Source organism: Dipodomys ordii, unplaced genomic scaffold, assembly GCF_000151885.1.
Source record: "Dipodomys ordii isolate 6190 unplaced genomic scaffold, Dord_2.0 Scaffold333, whole genome shotgun sequence".
NCBI lineage: Eukaryota > Metazoa > Chordata > Mammalia > Rodentia > Heteromyidae > Dipodomys > Dipodomys ordii.
Window position 1 is genome coordinate 107,113 of NW_012267549.1, and position 21,333 is coordinate 128,445.

The window sequence follows — 21,333 nt, forward strand, 5'->3', positions numbered from 1 at the left end:
ACCGGTACCTGGTGTCTGCAACCGGTACCTGGTATCTGCGAGCGGCCCCCTGTGTCTCTGGGGCTCCGGCAGCCCCCGCCCCGCCGGCTGGCCGGCGGCTTGGCGCTCTGCCGTGCGGCCAGTAAAGGTTGGGGGAGGGGTCTTCGCTCTTCTCTGTTCTTAAATTCTTTTCTTCTCTATCTTTTTTTGTTATTTTCCACCTCTGGTTTTTCTCTGAGTGTTCGTCTTTTTGTTGTTGTCGGTCTCTTGGGGAGATTAAGCGTTGGAACTCGAACTCTCTTTTTGGTTGGAGAGAGCTGTGGCGTTTCCCTACTGCCCCGTCGCCATCTTGGTCCCATTCCGGTTAATGATTTTTAAAGCTATAGTTTTACAGTGTGAAAAGCTGTCATTTATGCCTTCAGCTTTCAAGAATTTTGATTTTAATACATCAAAGGAGAAACTATAAAATTCTTAGAAGATAGCTGAATATGATGGCATGTGCCTGTAATCTCAGCATCCTAAAGGCAGAGACAGATGGATCATGAGTGCAGGCCAGCTTGGGTTAACACAGAAAACCCTGTCTTTAAAAACAAATAAGCAAACAAACACAAAACAAAACCCAGCCCTCCCCCCAAAAAAAGTTTAAGAAGAAAATGTAGATATAAGTCTTCATGACCTGGGTTTTGGCATCAGTATCTTCAATATGATCCCAGAAGTTCAGGCAGTTAAGGCAAAAAATAAATCACAGCTTATCAACATTAAAACTTCTGTGTTTCACAAGAAAAGAAAAAGACAACCATGGAATGGGAGAAAACAGTTAAAGATTGTGTATTTGATGATAGTCTAGTATCTAGAATATGTAAAGAGCTTTCTCACCATGATAATAAAAAACAACTTAGTCAATTAAAGGATGGCTAAAGGATTTGAGTAGACATTTGTTCTAAGAAGATTTACAAATGGCCAACTAAATTGGGTACTGGGTATTCATGCCGGTAATTCTAGCTATTCTAGAGGCTAACACCTAGAAGATTTAGTTTGAAATTAGCCTGGGCAGACTACATACATAATGCTGGACTGGAGGCATGCATGGTTCAAATCTTAGAGTAGTACTGGCAGAAAACAAAAACAACAACAAAAAACCTGAAAATAACTCTCTCCCCTCCAAATCCCACAGATGGCCAAATAAACGTGAAAAAATGCTTAATGTTGTTATGCTCTAAGGAAATGTAAATAAAAATGAAATCGAAGTTAATATTTGCTTCTGTTATATGTCCAAAGGATAGCATATTCAGTTACCATTCATCTCTGTTTGTTCACTCATTCATTCATTCTGGACAGTCTTGCTGTGGAGCCCAAGTTGGTCTTGAACACATATCCTCTTGCCTTCAACCTCCCAAATGCTGGGATTACAGGCTCTATGTTTATTGAGGGATCTGTAACCGTGTTATGTTTATTTTATCCTTCTCTGTTATCAAGTTCTTTCAGCAAATGCTTGTTAAATCAGGTCTGGGAGATTTTAAGGAAAGTCATAGTCAGCATTGTCAAATGTAGCAACAGTTCAGCTAACTATGAGGACAGAGAAGTATCCCTTGATTGTGCTAGAAAGTAGCTGGTCGGTCATCTTCTCTGGCATATCCATAGTAGAGATAAATGCTGTGGTGTTAACATGGCTAGATTGGTGAGACAGTGGAGACATCAAGTGCAGACATTCCTTTAAAAAAATCCTTTACTATGGTAAGATGTGGGGGAGACCTCAGCTTAAAGAGCTCAGCATATTTTTTTGCTAAGGGGAACAATCAATAGAAAGACAGAAGTTGGGGATGCATGAAGAAGGCGTGTGTAATTGATTGGACTTATCCTTGGATTAGCAGGAATGGAGTAAGATGCTGGATTCTAGGAGGGATTAACAATACACTTTCTTTTGATGTTCATGGGGCTTGAACTCAGAATGTTGGTGAGGTCTCTGAGCTTTTTTGTTCAAGGCTATTGCTCTACCATATGAGCCACAGCTCCACATCTAGCTTTTTGGTTGCTAATTAGGGATAAGAGTCTCACAGATTTTCCTGCTTGGGCTGGCTTGAAACCAGGATCCTCAAATCTTAGACTCCTGAGTAGCTAGGGTTTTGGACATGAACCACCATTGCTTGGCTCACCTCAGCCCTTTTGATAATATTTTAGAAAGTGAAGTAGGATAATATCAGTTGAGATCATTGGGAAAAGAAGGTGATAGTAGCAGGGAAGAGAAGAAGAAAAATGGGACTTGTATACAAGAAAGCCATTGGAGGAAGTGAGATAAACTGAATAAGAAAGAATAGTGCATTTTCCTGTATTCTGGTATATGCAGTTATATTAATGATTTTTTTTTCTCCCTTTACTCAGAGCTCAACAGCCTGAGTATTTGAACAGAAAGTTAAGCAACTGGAATTGTCTTGTTCTGTTTTTTAAAAATTTCTATTTTCATTCTGTGTGTGTGTATGTGTGTGTGTGTATGTATGTGTATGCTTGAACATAGCACTTGGGGTACTGCCCCTGAGCTTTTTTGGCTCAAGGCCAAGTGCTCTATCACTTGAGCTATAGGTCTACTTCTGTCTTTTTTGGTGGTTAATTGGAGATAAGAGTCTCAAGGATTTTCCTACCTGGGCTGGCTTTGAACTTTGATCTTCAGCCTTTTGAATAGCTAGGATTGCAGGCATGAGCCACCAGTGCCTGTGTTCATTCACTTTTTTTGTGTACTGGTACTGGGGGGCTTGGACTCTGGGCCTTTACGTAATCTCTTAGCTTTTTTTAAAAATCGAAGATAGCACTCTACCACTTGAGCCACACAGCTCCACTTCTGGCAGTCTCTGATTTGTCTGCCTGGGATGGCTTTGAACTGTCATCCTTAGATCTCAGACTCTTGAGTAGCTGGGATAACAGGCATGAGCCACTGGCACCTGGCTTTATTTTGTTTTTTAATCATTTTAAAGTGGCTATACAAAAGGGCTTTAATTTGCCATGTCTGAATTTTAAGTGCTAGTGTGACAGAATGTTTTCAAGGTGAGAGATTTCATTGGTGAGGATACTTAAGGTGATGGGGTCATAGAGATGAGACTGAATAAGGATGCTGTGATACCACTAGTCTGCTGCTGGGAGAGGAAGGAGTTGGGGGTGGAGACTGGATGGTGGAATTGCAGAACTGGAGAAGCCGTTGCCAGAAGACGGAATTTAGGATCTAGCTATTGAGAGCAAAGTGAAGTTTACTGGTGTGGAGGTGGTCCAGGCTTTTATATGAGAAAGTCAGCTGTCAGAATGGTGGCTGAGCAGGGAGCAGTAAGATTCTGAGCCAGGTTGCAAAGCCTTTAGTGCATATAGAAGGATGAGGAGTGAGTAGAGGACAAAAATAAGGAGAGGGCTAAGGACAGATAACATAAACCCCCAAACAGGTACTTTTATGTGAGGGTGACAGAGTAGTCATGGACCAAGAGTGACTTTTGTGGTCTGTGTTTGTTGGGTGAGAGAAAGTAGTTTACAATCAGATTTTAGCTAAGACTTGCAGAGTATTAGTGGAGTTGGTTCAGGACTTAAGGGTGTTGTTTACAGAGGAACAGTGGAAAATGTGTCAGAGAATGTAGCAGTTGAAGGCTCCTTGAAGGGAAAGAGGATTCACAGGGCAGGACTGAGATGAGTGTGTAACAGAGAAGGAGAATTTAATTTTGCATGAAAGCCAGTGCAGGTAGCTAGCATCACAGCTCTAATCCTAGCTAGGAGGTTGAGATCTGAGATCCAGCCCAGGTAGGAAAGTCCATGAGACTCTTACCTCCAATTAATCACAGAAGTGGTGCTGTGGCTCAAGTGTGAGAGTGTTAGACATGAGTATAAGGAGCTCAGGGACAGTGCCTAGGCCCAGAGTTCAAGCCCCAGGACCGGCCAAAAACATTTAAAAAATGTTGCGTGATGGTAAACAACAATGAAAAACTTGTGAGTCTAGGCTAATGTGAAAGTTTCAATTAGTTTTTTCAGGAAAATGTGTACATGCCGATAGACTGAAATCCTAGCTTATGCACAAAGCCTTGAGTGATAAACTGAGTTCAGGCCCTAGTATGAGCACATACACACACACAAAGAATAAAATGGATTTTCTGTTCAAGGCTGGCTTTTTATCACTCTACTTCCAGCTCTTTGTTGGTTAATTAAAGAGTCTCATGGACTATCCTGCCTGGCCTGGTGCTGGCTTTGAGCTTCAGTCCTCAGACCTCAGCCTTTTGAGCAGCTAGAATTACAGGTGTGAGCCAATAGGGGCCACTTGCTGTTTTGTTCCTTAGCAGAGCTCATCTCTGGGTGAGGAGGGCCTGGATGAAAGCCACTGAGGCTCCTTTGATAGTTTGCCTTTGGCAATCTTGTTTGGGTAGAAAAAACCTTGAATCTGAAGTAGGATGAGAAAACATTGAGTCTTTGGGTTATTCTTGGCAGGTTGAGAGGAATATAAAACGTTGAATCCCATTAGGAGTAGCAGGATGAGTGAGCCTTTGCTTCTTGACTAGCTACATGTCCTTAAAACAGTTATTTCATTTCTCAGAACTTCTATTTCTTCCTCTGATAGATAAAAATTACATCTTACAAGATAAGGACATATGTGTATTGTGTGGCATATCAAGGGCTTTCAGTTAATCATCTTTTTTTTTTTTCCTTAGGGAAATGGTCTCTATATACCATGAATAAGTGAATGAATTATGAAGTTTCTGGAAAGGAAGGGACTGTTTTAACGGGAAATACCTTTTTATGCTGGCATCAGCTACATTGCTGACAAAGTGATACAGTCATGGTACAGGTTGGATGGGAGTTAGAACCAGTTTCCTTCCGGCTTCCAACTGACATAATAAGCAAAACCTGACTGGGTAAACATAGGCCTATTTATTAGCTCACTTATTATTAATGTTAAACTAGCTTTGGTGCTGACTTCTATTCTTTTGGAAATTTCACTGTTGTCATTTGAAAGTTGACACACCTTCAAAAGCTTCACAAAATGCTCACTATCTCTAATCATCCTCCCAAAGGCCTGAAGTGTCTTTTCTAAAGTGGCCTTATCTTGCATGTGTTCACAATCATTGCCTGGAAGATGGATGGACTGGAAACTACCAGATGCTCACTTGGGTTTTGCAGGTGTCAGCATTAGGGTTTATAGATAGAATTTAACATTTATAACCTAAGCAAGGACAATCATTCCAAACAAAGCTAGTTAAGAAAGAAAATCCACAGGGAGTTTTCAGTTTCACAATTTACTCTGAATTTATTTTTTTTTTAAAAGGGTCAAGGAATGAATCCAGTCCTGTAATCTCAGCATTTTGGGAGGGGAGACAGGAGGATCATGAGTTCAGCATCAGCTGGGACCACATGGTGAGTTTGAAGTCAGTCTGGGATACAGATCAAGACCTTGCCTCAAAACATTTTCATGGAAATGTTGCCTAAGCAATACACTGAAACTGTGCTTGAACAAAACAGCTCAGGGACATAGTAGGTACTTAGTAAATTTTGTGCATTTATTCATTTATTTATTTATTTTGGTGCCAGCACCCAGGCTTGAACTCAGGGTCTGGACATTGCTATTCTCCAGTTCTAGAATTTGTCTTCGCCTCAGAAGGATATTCCTTATCCTCTAAACTCGCATCTATTTCTGCCGTCCTCAGCTCCTCTGGTGGTTTGCTCCACTGAATGTTTCATGTAAGTGGAATTCTACAAATGTTACCTTGTGTCTGGCTTCTTTCTTTTAGCATTAGGTTTTCATGTAGCATAATGTTTTCACTTAGCATAATTTTTTCAAGGGCACAGATCAAAACTCCATCCTTTTTATAGCTGATAATAATCCATTATGAGCACATAGCACATATATTTTGCTTACCAGTTCATGGACATTTAAATTATTTCTGCTTTTTGGGTATTATGAAGAAAGTACTGTTATGAGCCCTTGTAACACCTGTTTGTTGGGACATGTATTTTCAGTACTCTTTGGTATTTTACCTAGGTTGGAATTATTGAAGTAATGTGGTTAAACAGGGTTTTTTTTTTTTGTTGTTGTTGTGTATTTTTTTTCTCTTTTATGATGGTACTGAGGTTTGAACTCAGGGCCTTGCCCTTGCTAGGCTGGTGCAATACCACTGAGCCATTCATTCATCCCTGGTTTTCGCTGGTTATTTTTAGGATAGGTCTTGCTTCCTGCCCTGGAACTCACCTGAGCTATGATCCATCTACTTTTAGCTTGCTGTTATTGCTAGGATTACAGGTGTGCACTACTATGACCAGTTTCCCCTTTGTGGAGATGGAGTCTCAAGAACTTTTCTGCCGAGGCTGGCTCCAAATAATGATCCTCCTGTTCTCAGCTTCCCAAGTAGCTAGGATTGACAGGCAGGAGCCATATAGGCTGCTGATCCTACTGCTTCTGCTCCTTCTGCTTCCTGCTCCCTCTTCCTCCTCCTTTTTCTTTTGATGAGGGTCTTGCTATGTTAGCCCAATACTCCTTCCTTGCCTCCCAAATGCTAGTTTTACAGACATGACAGGCTGTTTTTAACTTTTTGAGGAACTGTCACAACTGTCAAAGAAGCTACATTTTGTAGTAGTTTTCTTTTGTGGTGCTGGAGATTAAACCCAGGACCTTACCCATGCAAGGCAAATGCATTATCACTTAGCTACACCCACAGCCCTGTTCTGTAGTTTTTGATGTTCTTACACTTGAATAAATGACACAACTCTATTAAAATGCTGGCCTGAGGCCATTCATTCTCAACACAGCCCTTCTGGCAAGCCAGATGGAGAGTAAGAAATCTTAATTTGCCTCATTTGCTTCTCAGAATGAAAACATTCCAATATAAACCTACACTTGGGGATAGTGCCAGGATTTTCAGGCAGTTACTCTACCCACCTTCTTCTAAAAGTTACCAATGTACTTGGAATTGAGGGCATTTACTGTTATATGGAGACAGTTGTCCTAAAGTGGCATGTTACAGTTCCCATTTTTCTTTAGTGAACTTCATATTTGGTTACATAGTATACTAAAACAGGAACTTGAGTATTGTTTTTTCTACAAAAAAATATACTGACTCAAAATTTAGATTTGTAGTTTGTTAGGGAAGCATACTCTTTTTTTTTTTCTTCTTTTTTCTTGTTGGTTGTGGGGCTTGAACTCTGGGCTTGGGGCTTGAACTCTGGGCTTGGGCACTGCTCCTGTGCTCTTCAGCTCAAGACTAGCACTCTACCACTTTGAGCCACAGTGCCACTTCTAGTTTTCTGGTGGTTGATTGAAGATAAGAGTCTCATGGGGGCTGGGAAGGTGGCTCAGTGGTAGAGCGCTTGCCTTGCATGCCTGAGGCCCTGTGTTCGATTCCTCAGCACCACATAAGCAAAAAGAAAAAAGCTGGAATGGTGCTGTGACTCAAGTGGTAGAGTGCTAGCCTTGAACTGAAGAGCTGAGGGACAGCACCCAGGCCCAGAGTTCAGGCCCCACGACTGAACCCAAAAAAGAAAAAAAAGAGTCTCATAGATGTTCCTGCCCGAGCTGGCTTTGAACTGCAATCCTCAGATCTCAGCTAGGATTACTAGCTGGGATTAGTAGCTAGGATTACTGCGTGAGCCACTGATGCCCAGCTTGGGAAGCATACTCTTAATCATGTGAATCATGGATTTGAAAAATGTATTAAAGGCAAATGAATGAAAAGTATTCTGCATGATGTCTTAGATGTTTGAATGTTATCATGAATAAAATTATATGAAATTTAAAGGCTCTGGGATAGATTTGATTTAATTAAATTTTACTAGATGTAAAATAATATTCAAAAATCATAAAAATATTACTTAAAGATCTGATTTTCTTTTGGTGGAAGAAAAAAAAACCTCCACACACTGTCAATGGGAATGTAAAGTTGTGCAACCATTGGAAATCAGTATGGTGTTACCTCACAAAGTAGAATTACCTTATGACCCTACCATACCACTCTTGGGCATAATCCAAAGGAGAGTAATTAACTATACAGAGAGTTACCTGCATACCCTCGTTTAACTCTTCACAATTGCCAAACTACGAAATCAGCCAAGGTGCTCAACAACTGTTGAATGGATAAAGAAACATGACGTGCATATGTATATATACACACCGTAGAGTATTGCTCAGCCATAAAAATACAGCTACTGTATTTATATATATTATATGTATTTATATTTATTTTATAATATTTTAATATATTTTTATTACTGGAGATCATCATGCAAGGGAGATAAAAAAGCCAAATATCACATTTTTGCTAATTTATGGAATCTAGCTCTAAAGGAGATCCTGTCTGCCTGTCTGCTCTGTCTCTGTCTCTCTATCTAAAACATGACTATAAAGTGTAGGTCTGGGTAATAAAGGGAAAAGAAGAGAAAGAATGATGGAGGATGAATAATAATGACATTATTCATTGTGTCTATGTATGGAAATGGCATAAAGAAACTCACTGAAAATTGTTGAAAATAGGGGATTAGGGGAATGAGAAAAGAGCACCAGATGAAGTAAATCAGATTCAAATAAAGCATACACATATGAAATATCATGGTGAAAACCCTTTGTACAATTAATACATACTGAAAAAAAATGAGGGGGGGGGAAACGAGCAAGTCAGGCACAGGTGGCTCACGCCTATAATCCTAGCTGCTCAGGAGGCTGATCTGAAGAGTGCGATTCTAAAACAGCCTAGGCAGGAATGTTTCTTAGCTCCAATTAACCACCAGCAATCCAGAAGTGGCACTGTGGCTCAAAGTGGTAGAGCACTAGCTTTGAGCACAAACGTTCAAGGATAGTACCTAGGCCCTGAGTTCAGGCCCCATGACTGACTTCTCACCCCCAAATGAGCAAAGTAAACAGGCTCTGCTGAGGAGTGGACACAAGCCAAAAGTGGATTGACCAACAAAGAGAATGAATGAAGGTGAATGTGGTGGAAAGTACTTTATATGTTTGCATGTAAGTAATATAGGGAAGTCTGTTAACAAGGACATATCAGGGAGAGTGATGGAGGTGTAAGTTTGATCAGGGTACATTGTATACCTGTTTAGAAATGTCCCAGTGAAACCCCATTGTAAAGGAATACATGCTAATACATGTTGGGTGGAGAGGGGTGGTCCTGGAGCTTAAATTCAGGGCTTGAGCTCTGTCCCTTAGATTTTTTGGCTCATGGCTGGTGCTCCATCACTTGAGCCACAGCTCTACTTTTGGCCTTTTGTTGGTTAATTGGAGATAAGTCTCAGAGACTTTCCTGCCCCAAATCTTGATTCTCAGATTTCAGCCTCTTGAGTATCTACAATTGTGGGCATGAGCTACTGGTGCCTGACAGGGACTTAAAAAAATCTCTCTCCCTCTATTTTCCCTAAGTGCTGGTATTACAGGCATGTCCTACTATACTAAGAGAATTTTAATCCTTTTTGTCTACAAAAAGGATTTGAAATCTACAGTCCCATGTTCACTAAGCAGACACTCTGCCTCTTAAACTATTCTGCTAGTCACTTTTTATTTGCATTGGTTAATTTCAAGATAGGGTCTCAATTTATGTGTAGGCCAACTTGAACTGTGCTCCTTTTATTTGTTCTTCAGTTTGGCCTTGAGATGTGTGTGTGTGTGTGCGCGCGCGCGTGTGCCATCATACTCAGTCCTTGATTGAGATTGGTTCTCTCACACTTTAATATCTGGGCTGGTCTGGCTTTCCATTTCCTAATTAACTAGGGCTATAGGCATGGGCCAATGTGCCTGGTGACTTCTTTTACATTTTTGAGGATTGAATTCAGGGCCTTTTGTTTATTTGGAAGACTTCTTTTTAGTTTTTTTTTCTTCTTCAAGTTTTATGAAGACCAGTATCATTATGAACATTGAATAGGTTGTAGACTAAATTTTGTAGTTTTCTCTTAAAATCTTCAGTGATTTTTCATCATTTTGGTGCTTAAATTTTTTTTATTATTATTGTTGACTTTGTGTTGTATAGCTCTTTACTTCACTTTGGGAATGTGGAAATACAGATAGTTGCATGCAAGTTAGAAAAATACTGGATTTTATCCAGGATTTGTATCTGAATAGAGTCTTTTGCACGTGTGTGTGTGTTTGTTTGTGTGTGTGTCTGTCTTTCTGTCTGTCTGCTATTGTGCCAGTACTGGGACTTGGATTGAGAGCCTCATACTCTCATCACTCCTTTTTGCTCAAGGTTGGTGCTCTATTATTTGAACCGTATCTCCACTTTGGGCTTTGTGTTTAATTGGTTAACTTGGTTAACTGGAGATAAAAGGCCCTCAAACTTGTTTGCCAAGGCTGGCTTTGAACCTGGATTCTCATATTTCAGCCTCCTGAATATCTAGGTTACAGGAATGAGCCACCTGGGTCCAGCTGAAAGTTATCATTCCATTTTTTGGGGGGAAATCATTATGGCCATAGTAAGTGTACAGTTAATAACTTTTGTACTAACTAGGATTATACAGAAACTGCAATAGGAAATATGACCAAAAGAAAAATGTTGGTGACTGCTGTTTTTATTTAATGTAATGATAAAAGGAATGAAGTTAGGGCAGTAATGAGAATCCTTGTTATTCAGAAGGCTGAGATCTGAGTATCTCAATTCAAAGCCAGCCTGGGCAGAAAAGTCTAAGAAACTCCTATCTCCAATTAACCATCCAAAAGCCAGAAATGGACGTGTGGTTCAAATGGTAGAGCACTAACCTTGAGTGAAAACGCTAAGGGTAAACACGTGGCACTAAGTTCAGGCCCTCAGTATTGGCATAAAAATAAAAGTAATTGAATGTTGCCTAAATGTGTTCCTTTTATTTTCTGTGGGTTTTAGGGACTTTATGGATTAAATTGGCCATTGTTTATTATCTGAGATTTTAACTTTGTTTCACAATTCTGTTTCTTTGGAAAAATGTCCCTCGAATTTGTAGCAATCTTGAAGAACAGCATTAAGTGTGAATTGAGACCTTTCCTATTGAAAGCAACATGGTGCTGCCTCAGCATTGAGTTAATCTATAGTTGTTACAAAGTTTCTTATTTAAATTGCTAACTTGCTTAGTAAGAGTGAATGATTGACAGCAACTATAAAGTGTAAGATAAAGCCTGAGTGTTTTGTAGGTATACCCCATGCTTCTGGTTGATAGGAATCTCCATAAATAACTTGTACTGATTGTTTTGTTAGACATAGTTTCTAATGGTCAGATTTAGCTGCCAAGTTTAATTTTATGTCCTAGGGAAATCCTCAAATACTTACCTTTCTTTCTTTCTTTTTTTTTTTTCCTCCTGTTCTGAGGTCTGAACTCAGAGCATGGTCTCTGTCCCTTAGCCTTTTCTCTCCAGGGTGGCACTTTATAACTTGAGCCACACCTCCCTTTTTTTTTTAGCTGGTTAATTGGAGATAGGAGTCTCATAGACTTTCTTGCTGGCTTTGAACCTTCATCCTCGGATCTCAGCCTCCTGAGTAGCTAGAATTACAGGCATGAGCCACTGGTACGAGGCTCTCTTTTGTTTGTAAAGCTTCAAACCTCCTTATCTCCCATAAAAATAGCTTTGCTTTTATAAAATACAATAGCTCTCTTGTATTTAATTAGTTTCAAACCAAGCAAAACTATTTATTATGTATAAGCCATTGTATTTTCTCCCTAGTCTTATTCATAACAGACTTTGTTCAAAGAAATAAGACAAGCTGGCCCTATAAATCGATCAAAATGCAAAGGACTAAGAATGGCCAAATAGTTTTGAGAAATGACAGTGTTTTATTTCCTGATGTCAAGATTTTCTTTAAAGGTACTGTAGATACGACAGTCTTATCTTGATCAAAGTAGAACACGATAGAGAGCTCAGAAACAGACTCACATATTTGCTACTCCAGTGCCAAGCTAACCCAGCTGGAGAAAGAAAAATTCACCATAAATCTCTATGTACATGGGAAACAGTGAATTTCCCTTTTATTGGATCCACACAGAGAAATTAGTGCAGTGGAGGATCATATACCTAAAATGCAAAAGCAAAACCTGTGAGAACTCTGTGTTCCCTCTTGCTGTATAACAAAAAACCCCAATACTTGGTGGCTTAAAGCAGCAGTATGTATTACCTTAAACTTTGTGGAGATGTCAGAAGGAGATTAGCCAGATAATTCAAGTTCAAGGTCTCTTAAGGAGTTTGTATCCAGATGTTAGTGAGGGCAGTCATCTAAAGGCTGGACTGGGGCTAGAGAATCCCAGTGTGAAGCGGTCATGTCCCACAGCTGAGCTGGAGCAATAACTCTTCACTGGCATTGGCTGGAGAACCTGGTTCTGCACCCAGTGAACCTGCCTGTAAGGCTGCTCCAGCGCCCTTAGGACTTGGCAGCTGGCTTCCCTCAGGCTGAATGACCAAAGAGTGAGAGCAGGGAGGAAGCTGCAGTACTTCAAGTTACACCTTATTGTGCTATAATCTACGTGTTACTCAAGGGTAGAAGAATTAGTTTCCCCTACTCTTTTGAGTCAAGATCTTGCCTTGATTCCTAGCCTGGCCTGAAACTCTTAGGTTCAAGGGACTACCTTCCCCCACCCTTCCAGGCCCTGATTCTTGCCTTATTTAGCCTCCTGAGTAGCAGGAACTGTAGACATGGTCCTCTCTCTCTCTCTCTCTTCTCTTTCTCTCCTCCCCCCAAGGGTTTTCAGCTGAGTGCCATATACTTGCTAGGCAAGCTCCTAGCCACTTGCGCTACATCCCAACCCTATAGCCCTACTCCCTTAAATGGAGGAATATCAAAGAGTTCGTTTATTCTGTGTATATGTATATGTATGTTGCTGGGGATTGAACCCAGGGACTCACATATGCCACATAAGCACTTTACCACTCTCTCTCACACACAGAATGTTTATAGAATTGGAGGTGTGGCCTAAATAATAGAGGCACTGAGTTTAAACCCCAGTATCATAGAAAACAAAATATTAGGAGTCTTATGCAAAATTAAAAGAAATTGTAAAAAAAATAAACTATATTCCTACAAACAGTTGCTACTAAGTATTGAAAATATTGAACTAAAAGTCTTTAACTTATTTCCTGCATTGGCAATAGAAAATGTTTCTCTCTTTTTCTGTTTCTCCATACTATAACCTTGTTATACTACAATAAATCCTTGCTAAAACTCCTCCCCCCAAAAAATCTGCTGATACAGATGAATCATAAAACCATGTATTTAGAAAAATAAATATTAGTAATCATATGCTACATGACTTATGTGGAATCCAAAAAATGGCAAAACTATTCTACACTTACATCAGAAAATAGTTATGAGGGGCTGGGAATGTGGCTTAGTAGTAGAGTGCTTCCCTAGTATGCATGAAGCCCTGGGTTCGGATTCCTTAGTACCCATCTAGAAAGAGCCAGAAGTTGCCCTGCACTGGTGGCTCACACCTGTAATCCTAGCTGCTCAGGAGGATGGTATCTGAGGATCGAGTTTCAAAGCCAGCCCGGGCAGGAAAGTCAGTGAGACTCTTATCTCCATTAAACCATTCAGAAAACTGGAAGTGGTTCTGTGGCTCAAGTGGTAGAGCGCTAACATTGAGCTGAAGAGCTGAGGGACGGCACCCAGGTCTAGAGTTCAAGCCCCACGACAGAAAAAAAAGAAAGAAAAAGCCAGAAGTGGCACTGTCGCTCAAGTGGTTTGGTGCTAGCCTGAGCCAAAGAAGTTCAGGGACAGTGCCGAGGCCCTGAGTTCAAGCCCCAAGACCTTCAAAAAAAAAAAAAAAGAAAAAGAAAAGACTGTGAAGTGAAAGGTGGTGAGGGATTCCAGAGGACCAGAGAGCTACTCTGTGTTGTGTTTTGACCTGGGAAGAGAATGGTTTTTAATAGTCATTAGATTGAACTCTTAAGTCCTATGCATTTTACTGAGTGTTTAATTATATTTCCTTTAAAAGCAATAAATAAGGCTGGGTGAGGGAAGAGTGGAGGTGAGAGCAGGCTTAACCCCAGCACCCAACTATGAGATTGTGATTTCTAGTCTTAAAGGGGCAGACCTTTGGGTGCTGTGTAGTTGGAGGACTGGGGTAAAGTGTGATGTTTTAGGGTTTTCCCTCTCATCTTCTCTGAGATGGGTGACTATGGACAAGTTGATCCTTGGATGTGTGTCTAAGACATTTTCTAGTAAGAGATCTATTCCATTGTCTGCTGCTTCATTGCCCACACCTGCCAGTCTGGCTCGTTTCCCCTTAGTTACCAAACATTGGCTATTTTCCTTCCTGTCTGTATTTACATTCTCAAATTGTATTATTAATTGCTAGATACAGTTTAGTCTCATTTAATTTTTTAAATTTCAGTAGTGATGATTAAACCCATGGCAACTTCTCTCCTATTTCAACTAAGCTCCCAGCCCTTATTTAAAAATTTAACAGGAAAACTGATCAGAACACTTAACTGTTTAACTTGTTCCTGTTTCTCATACTGTTTTAAAGAAAATAGGGAGACTCTTCATAAGTCGAACGTATAGTCACTATGTATAACCTGTTTCTAACAGAGGCACCTGTGAGAGTGAAAGAGAAAGCCCGCACAGGGGTAGCATGCTTTACCTAGGATTGTTGAGGACAAGTCAGAATGTGTAGTCACCCTATTTGTAAGACGAGAGAAATAAAGCAAGCCATGCACCAGTGGCTCACCAGCCAGTAATCCTAGCTACTCAGGAGGCTGAGATCTGAGAACTGAGCTTGAAAGTTAATCCAGGCAGGAAAGTCTGTGAGACTCTTATCTCTAATTAAGACCCAGAAAACTGCAAGTGGAGCTGTGGCTCAAAGTGGTAGAGCACTAGCCTTGAGCAAAAAAGCTCAGGGACAATGCGCAGATCTTGAGTTCAAGCCCTATGACTGACAGAGCATGGGGATAGTAGGGGGAGTTCCTCAGTACCCTTATTGGCAAAATTACCCTTTAAGATACTAGCTAAGTTGTGGAAAGACTAGTACCCTCAGGCACTGTTTATAGCATTATAAATGGTTCCGTTCTTTTGCAACCAACAATACATATTAGAAGCCATAAAAGTTTTAGCAATCACATGCCTAAGAGTGTTTATACGACAAAATGGGGTAATACTAAATGCACTTTTATAAATAAGTTGGAAATAAGTTGGTGTATTAGAGATAACTTACCAAACTTAGATTTATAATTCAGATATTAAGGTAATGTTAAAATGATTAAGAAGATTGTAAATTGGTACAGAAAAGTGGCTAAAAGTAGATTAAAGCAAAATAGAAAATTATTTCCATTTTATCATAACCACGTTATAAAAAGCACATAGGAGAAGTATAGTGGGTCTGTGTACCACCAGGAATGTGCATGTAGAGTTCTCTGTTTAAAACCATAAAAAGCTAATGTTCATTGAGTAATTACTGTGTGCTTTGACTTAATACTGGGAACTAGGAATGGATGTTATTCTCAACAGACTAGAAAGCATAATTCTCCTTTGATACTATTGTGTTTTCAGATATACAAAGAAGTAGCATATGAACCTTGTAATACTGTCACCTGGTTCAACATTTTTCAGTTTGCACATTTAATAAATTTCAGGGTAGGAGTTGGGCACCAGTGGCTCATATCCATAATCCTAGCTAATTCAGAAAATGAGGTTTGAGGATTATGGATAGAAGCCAGTTTGAGAAGACAATGACCTCACATCTCTCTTATTCTAAAACTTGTGCATTTACTTACCATCCCTCACTGACTCTTCTTGATTTTGTTATTGATGCCATTGAGTAATACTCTGATTGTTTAGTCTGTGAAAGGCACATGAAAAAGGTTCATAGTAATTGTAATCTATAGAAGATTTTTTTGTTGGTTTTGAGATGGAAAAAAGCACTCTCCTTTAGCCACAGGTAGTTTGGAACAAGTTTTTTTTTGGTTGTTGTTGTTAGTGTTGGGCAAAGACAAAACGTGCTGATACAGTTCATCCTGTTTTATAAATCTTTTACCCATTCGTCAGACTCTGACCATTCTAAAGATAAAGGATGATGGTTGTATTGGTCTTTCTGAGTGGTGGCCTTCTGCAGATTGAGAAACTGTATAATTATTAACTGTGCTAATGGATATGTACTCGCAGGTTTTGTCTGGTATCGTGATGAGCTTTAACCTTCTCTGTGCACACCCAAAACGTATCCTAGAATCTTTGAAACTCATCAGTTGTCAGTGACTTAACTCTTGTTATGATAAATGTTTTCCCTGTTCTCAGCCCTCTATATCCCTGACACACACTTGTACCTCTTATAAGTGCATAGGAGCAGCAACCTTTGGTATAAATATTTTAATTACACATTTTTGAACAATCAAGGGTTTTTTTCTAGTTAATTTTTTGGATGGCTGGGAGTCCCATACACAGGTGTTTATGGAGGATAATAGCTGTTATGTAGTAAAAATTTATGTGCTTTACTGAATCTTGATTTCTATCAAACATTTGTCATCCTGAGAGATTAGATTCCTGTGAAATCTCAAAACTGCTTTGTGTTATGGGTGCTCTGCCATCTTGCCCAGAAGCCAAGGAAGGCTTTAAAGCTTGTCTTTGATTCTTTCATGATAATATCAAATGTACTGAGACTAGAAGTATAGGCCTAGGGCTGGGAATGTGACTTAGTGTTAGAGTGTTTGCCTAGCATGCATGAAGCCCTGGGTTTGATTCCTCAGTACCACATAAACAGAAAAAGCCAGAAGTGGTGCTGTGGTAAGTGGTAGGGTGCTAGCAGGCCCTGAGTTCAAGCCCCAGGACTGGCAAGAAAAAAAAAGAGAAAAAAGAAAAAGAAAAAGAAAAAAATGCAGGCCTGAAGTGGGGAGAGAGCTTTCAGTACCAATTTGGAAAGCATATTGGGTATGGGGTAGTTGAACTGATATGATGGAGGAAGTAAGGATGGAATATAATATTTGACTTGGTTTGCATAAAATGGATAATGAATTATTTTGATATAAATGTTACTATGCATTCTGTAGATAAGACTTCCCTGGTAACTAGCTATTTTAGCTAGTAACTGTAACTGTAACTCTGTAACTCTGCTTCTGCTGTTTTCTGAACAATGCCAGCCCTAACCCAGCTGAACCATTACCACCTTTTGTTCTATTCCTCTGCCTCCTACCAGCAAAACCTTGGTGGAAAATTTAAACTTAAGGTGCAAATTTCTTGTAACAACCATTGGCTAAAACCAACACCCAACCTCCCCCTACCCTGTCCTAGCCAAAAATGCTTAAAAGCCAATGTGTGCTGGCATTCTGGGCCATTTCCTGGGATTCCTGACTCCAGGTAGGGTCCTGGCACATCAACACTTTTCACTCAATAAAAACTTTTTCACTGAGGACTGAGTGGTCTCACATCCACACTACAAAACAAATGGGATTCGATACAAATCTCTAGATATGTGTGAAATGAAGAGATGACCCAAGGAGGAAGAGAAAGAGAAAAACCAGAACAGTAAAAAGGATAGCTAGGAAAGAATGGTGTTCTAAGAGTGGAGAAGTACTATGAATACTAAACTTGGCAACTGGACTTCATTATTGTTAATAGATATAGGAAGTGAGCCTGATTTCAACACATTTAGAAGAAAATGGGGGGAGGGCCACAAGCAGAGAGAGTCTTACAGTCTTTTTACACATCTTGGAGATTACTGCAGCAGGCCCGACCCTTGGCTAACCCAATTAGGGCAGTTTCCTTAAGCCTTTGATGGGCTGGGCAATATGGATCACTCAGTGCCAAAGTTTTATGATTAGCCATAGTCCTAAGAGCCCATGAAGAAAGCAGGTATAGAGCAGACAAAACCATATTGGTTTTGTCTCAGGCTTTCCCCTTCTAGTGACACCTTTGCTTTTAAGCTCTGAATCATTATTTTCTAGTTACCACTCTATGGCCCTCAGATTATGAACTCCTGGTTAGGGGTGAATTCCCAGAATGCCCACAAATAATCTTACGTGTTTATTTTGTGAATGATTGAATGAAAAAGAAACAATAAATATCTGTCTTTTAAATCTTCAAATAATCCCATTTTGGTGGTCTCACAGATTTAATAAGAATAGAAGGACTAAGGAAAAGATCGATAAACAGTTGTAAATGTTGCAAATTGATGAGGACCGAAAGTTGTCTGATCTTTGGGTTTTTCTATTAGTTTGCATACTGAAAATATTAGAGCAAAATTCTGGAACAGAAGGTATATTTAAGTTTGTTGAACACACATGAGAAAGGGAACAAAGAAACCACCCAGGAGAAGTTCCTTTTTTTACTTCATTTTTAAAGGTTTAAGGCTATTGGGATGAAACTATTGGAGAAGAAACCCAGACTTCCTTGATTTAGCTCATTATATGGTTAATTGTATGCATGTGGGTTGCTTATAGCTAAATATTCCTACATTATAATCATTGGTTTCTTCCTTCCTCCTTCCCTTGGTTTTTCTTTTGTTTGTTTGTTTTTTCCTGTGCAGGTTTGAACTGTGGCTGCTCTCCCTTAGCTTTTTCACTTAAGGCAGGCATTCTATCACTTGACCCACAGCTCCATTTCTGATTTTCTGCTGGTTTATTGGAGATAAGAGTCTTATGGACTTCCCTGCCTGAGCTAGTTTTGAACCATGATCTTCAGATCTTAGCCTACTGAGTAGCTATGATTACAGGTCTGAGCCATTGGTGCCTGGCTCATCCTTGGTTTATTTTTTTAAATTAGTTAATGAATTTTCTTTTTTGGTCAGTCATGGGGCTTGAACTCAGGCTGCTGGGTACTGTCCCTGACCTCTTTCACTCAAGGTTAGCACTCTACCAATTTGAGCCACAATTCCACTTTTGTTTTTTTTGTTTTGTTTTGTTTGGGAGTTGTGGTGGTGGTGAATTGTAGATAAGAATCTCATCGGCTTTCCTGTCTGAGCTGACTTTGAACCTCAATCCTCAGATCTCAGCCTCCTGAGTAGCTAGGATTACAGGCCTGAGCCACCAGCCCTGATTCCCCCTTGGTTTTGAAACCTAATTTGAATTTGAAGGCTTTTGCTATGCTATTTGGGGGCCTCCTAGTGGCACATCTAGTAATGGTATTTAAATAGTAATGTAGTGGAGCTTGAACTCTGGGCCTCGGAGCTGTCCCTGAGCTCTTCAGCTCAAGGCTAGTGCTCTACTACTTGAGCCATAGCACCACTTCTGATTTTCTGGTGGTGAACTGGAGATAAGAGTCTCACAGACTTTCCTGCCAGGACTGGCTTTCAACTGCTATCTCAGATCTCAGCCTCCTGAATAGCTAGGATTACAGGTGTGAGCGCTGACGCTTGGCTTTGGGTTGTTCTTTCTATGAGAGTTGGTATGTAGTAATTACAAATGCTTGGATCTTTGACTTTCAGTGAGTCATGATGTGAAACCTACAAATTTGTCTTACTACAAATTTGTCTCCCCAATAATTCATTAGTATAAGCAGTTTGTAACTTACTATATATCTATTTTAGTTGCTCATACTGTAGCAGCTGCATCACTGTACTCTGATACCAAAATCTTAGCTAGAGGACATTGGTCTATATGGCTTTGATGTTATATTTGAGTTGAAGGTTAGTCAAGAATTGCCTGAATTACCAAACAAAAGAGACTGACCTTGTTAAAATAATACAAATTAATTATCACAACAAAAAACTTAGAATGTAGATATATTTTAAAAATTTATCCATGATGTTGAGTGCCAGGGGCTCACACCTGTAATCCTACCTACTCAGGAGGCCAAGATCTGAGAATCCCAGTTTGAAGCCAGCCTGGGCAGGAAAGTCTGTTGAGACTCTTTTCTTTTTTTGTCGGTCGTGGGGCCTGAACTCTGGGCCTGGGTGCTGTCTCTCAGCTCTTCAGCTCAAAGCTGGTGCTCTACCACTTGAGCCACAGTGCCACTTCCGGCTTTTTCTGCTTATGTGGTGCTGAGGAATCGAACCCAGGGCTTCATGCATGCAAGGCAAGCAAGTACTCTACCACTGAGCCACCTTCTCAGCCCCAAGTCTGTGAGACTCTTATCTCCAATCATGTATCTCTTGCATTCTCTTTCCCTCCCTCCCTCCCTCCCTTCCTTTTTCTCTTTCTTCTTACCTCCCTCCCTCCTTCCCTTCCCTCCCTCCCTTCCTCCCTCCCTCCCTTCCTTCCTTCCTTCCTTCCTTCCTTCCTTCCTTCCTTCCTTTCCTCTTTTTCCTCTCCCCCACTCCAACCCCCTTTCTCTCCTTTTTCCTCCCTTTCTTTCGGTGCTGGTACTAGGGTTTGAACTCAGCCTTGGAACTGTCCCTTAAGCTTTTTTGCACTTGAGCCACAGCAGATTCACTTCAGGCTTTGTGGTTAATTTGAGATTAGAGCTTCATCCTAGCTTGCTTCAAACCACAATCCTCAGATCTCAGCCTCCTGATAGTTAGGATTATAAGTATATGAGCTTCCCATGCCTGACTTTGGTATGATTCTTTATCTCAGTAAATAAGATGTTTACTTAGATTTAGTTATATCAAATGCCACAGCTAATGAGAAATTTGAGTGGTAATAAAGTTCTCTTTTTCTATATCTTATAAAATGATTACTAGTCAAATATTAGGAAAGAAGATAAATATAGATAAAATTGTTAATTGTATGAACAGATTGAAAATAGAACATAGACTCACATATGCATTTTGAAGAAAACTTCACTGTTTTTATATTCTTTGCCTTCTAGTTAGAACCTTCTATTTCGGTTTGGGGGAGTTGAGTTCGAAGTTGAAGGAAAAAGGAGCCCAAAACTTACAGAAATAATCTATGCAGTAAAAAGAACAGGTAACTTGTCATACAATGAAATGAATGCATTAAGCTAAATTATTATTTCAGTGAAAAAAATTGCAATATAACAAATAAGTGTACTAAAATTTTTTTTTTGGGGGGGGTCGGTTGTGGGGCTGGAACTCTGGGCCTGAGCGCTGTTCCTCAGCTCTTCAGTTCAAGGCTAGTGTTATACCACTTGAGCTACAGCACCACTTCCGGTTTTCTGGTGGTTTATTGGAGATAAGAGTTTCATGGACTTTCCTGCCCAGGCTGGCTTTACTGTGATCCTCAGATCTCAGCCTCCTGAGTAGCTAGGATTATAGGTGTGAGCCACTGGCACCCGGCTCATATTAAAATTTTATTTGTTTAATACTTAGCTTTATTTCTCTGAGAGTCTTTAGATGAAGATTTTTTTTTTTTTGGTCCGCAATGAGGCTTGAACTCTGGGCCTGGGCGCTGTCCCTCAGCTCTTCAGCTCTAGGCGAGCGCTCTACCATTTGAGCTACAGCACCACTTCCGGTTTTCTGGTGGTTTATTGGAGATAGGAGTCTCAGGGTCTCTCCTGCCCAGGCTGGCTTTGAACTGCGATCCTCAGATCTCAGCCTCCTGAGTAGCTAGGATTACAGGCGTGAGCCACC

At 40.2% G+C, this 21,333-nt stretch overlaps 1 protein-coding gene across 1 annotated transcript in view; it reads left to right on the forward strand.

Moving 5' to 3' along the window:
- Positions 1–21,333, forward strand: part of Fam35a (family with sequence similarity 35, member A) — a 65,127-nt gene that overhangs the window by 20,305 nt on the left and 23,489 nt on the right. The window lies entirely within an intron of this gene.